This window comes from Arachis duranensis, chromosome 7, assembly GCF_000817695.3.
Source record: "Arachis duranensis cultivar V14167 chromosome 7, aradu.V14167.gnm2.J7QH, whole genome shotgun sequence".
In the NCBI taxonomy this organism is placed as follows: Eukaryota; Viridiplantae; Streptophyta; class Magnoliopsida; order Fabales; family Fabaceae; genus Arachis; species Arachis duranensis.
Genome location: NC_029778.3, coordinates 33,859,957 through 33,862,089, shown reverse-complemented (window position 1 = coordinate 33,862,089; position 2,133 = coordinate 33,859,957).

The following is a 2,133-nucleotide window of genomic DNA, read 5'->3' as shown; positions in this document are numbered from 1 at the left end:
TGCACCAGGCAGTACTAAGGACGCTTCATCTGAAGAAGAAGCTTGTGATCTTGAGAATCCTTCAATGGAAGAGGTGAATTACATGGGAGAACCCTATGGAAACACCTATAATCCTTCATGGAGAAATCATCCAAACCTCTCATGGAAGGATCAACAGAGACCTCAACAAGGTTTCAACAACAATAATGGTGGAAGAAACAGGTTTAGCAATGGCAAGCCTTTTCCATCATCTTCTCAGCAACAGACAGAGATTTCTAAGCAGAACCACTCTGACTTAGCAACCATGGTCTCTGATCTAATCAAAACCACTCAAAGTTTCATGACTGAAACAAGGTCCTCCATTAGAAATCTGGAGGCACAAGTGGGACAGCTGAGCAAGAAAATTACTGAACTCCCTCCTAGTACTCTTCCAAGCAACACAGAAAAAAATCCAAAAGGAGAGTGCAAGGCCATCAACATGGCCGAATTTGGAGAGGAGGGAGAGGCAGTGAACGCCACTGAGGAAGACCTCAATGGACGTCCACTGGCCTCCAATGAGTTCCCTAATGAGGAACCCTGGGAATCTGAGGCTCACACTGAGACCATAGAGATTCCATTGGATTTATTCCTGCCATTCATGAGCTCTGATGAATATTCTTCCTCTGAAGAGGATGAGTATGTCACTGAAGAGCAAGTTACTAAATACCTTGGAGCAATCATGAAGCTAAATGACAAGTTATTTGGCAATGAGACTTGGGAGGATGAACCCCCTTGCTCACCAAAGAACTGGATGACTTGTCTAGGCAGAAACTACCTCAAAAGAGACAAGATCCTGGGAAGTTCTCAATACCTTGTGCCATAGGCACCATGACCTTCAAGAAGGCCTTGTGTGACCTAGGGTCAAGTGTAAACCTCATGCCTTTCTCTGTAATGGAGAGGCTAGGGATCTTTGAGGTACAGGCTGTAAGAATCTCACTAGAGATCGCAGACAATTCAAGAAAACGAGCTTATGGACTTGTAGAGGATGTTCTGGTAAAAGTTGAAGACCATTACATCCCTGCTGATTTCATAGTCCTAGAGACTGGGAAGTGCATGGATGAATCCATCATCCTTGGCAGACCCTTCCTAGCCACAGCAAAGGCTGTGATTGATGTTGATAGAGGACAATTGATCATTCAAGTGAATGAAGAATCCTTTGTGTTCAAGGCTCAAGGATATCCCTCTGTTACCATGGAGAGGAAGCATGAAGAGCTTCTCTCAAAACAGAGTCAAACAGAGCCCCCACAGTCAAACTCTAAGTTTGGTGTTGGGAGGCCACAACCAACCTCTAAGTTTGGTGTTGAACCCCCACATTCAAACTCTAAGTTTGGTGTTGGGAGGTTCCAACATTGCTCTAAGTATCTTTGAGGCTCTATGAGAGCCCTCTGTCAAGCTACTGACATTAAAGAAGCACTTGTTGGGAGGCAACCCAATCTTATTATATTTTATCTATTTTCTTTTGTTATTTTATGTTTTCTGTAGGTTGATGATCATGAGAAGTCACAAAATCAATTGAAAAAGTAAAAACAGAATGAAAAACAGAAAGAAAAATAGCACACCCTGGAGGAAGATCTTACTGGCGTTTAAACGCCAGTAAAGCTAGCACATGGGCGTTTAACGCCCAAACTGGCACCATTCTGGGCGTTTAACGCCATAAAGGGGCACCAGACTGGCGTTAAACGCCAGTAAAGTGCAAGAAGTTGGTGTTAAACGCCAGAAATGGGCACCAGCCCGGCGTTTAACGCCAGAATTGGCATAAAGAGCAATTTTGCTCGCCACTTGGTGCAGGGATGACTTTTCCTTGACACCTCAGGATCTGTGGACCACACAGGATCCCCACCTACCCCACCACTCTCTCTCTTCTTCACCACTCACATCCATCCTTCATAAAACCCCACCTACCTCACCATTCAAATTCAAACTACTTTCCCACCCAAACCCACCCTCCCATAGCCGAACCATACACCCCCTCTCCACTCCTATATAAACCCCTCTTCACTCATTCATTTTCACACAACCTAAACACTCCTTCTCCCCATTTGGCCGAACCACAAAGCCATTTCCATCTCCTTCATTTCTTCTTCTTCTACTCTCTTCTTTTCTCTTTTGCTCGAG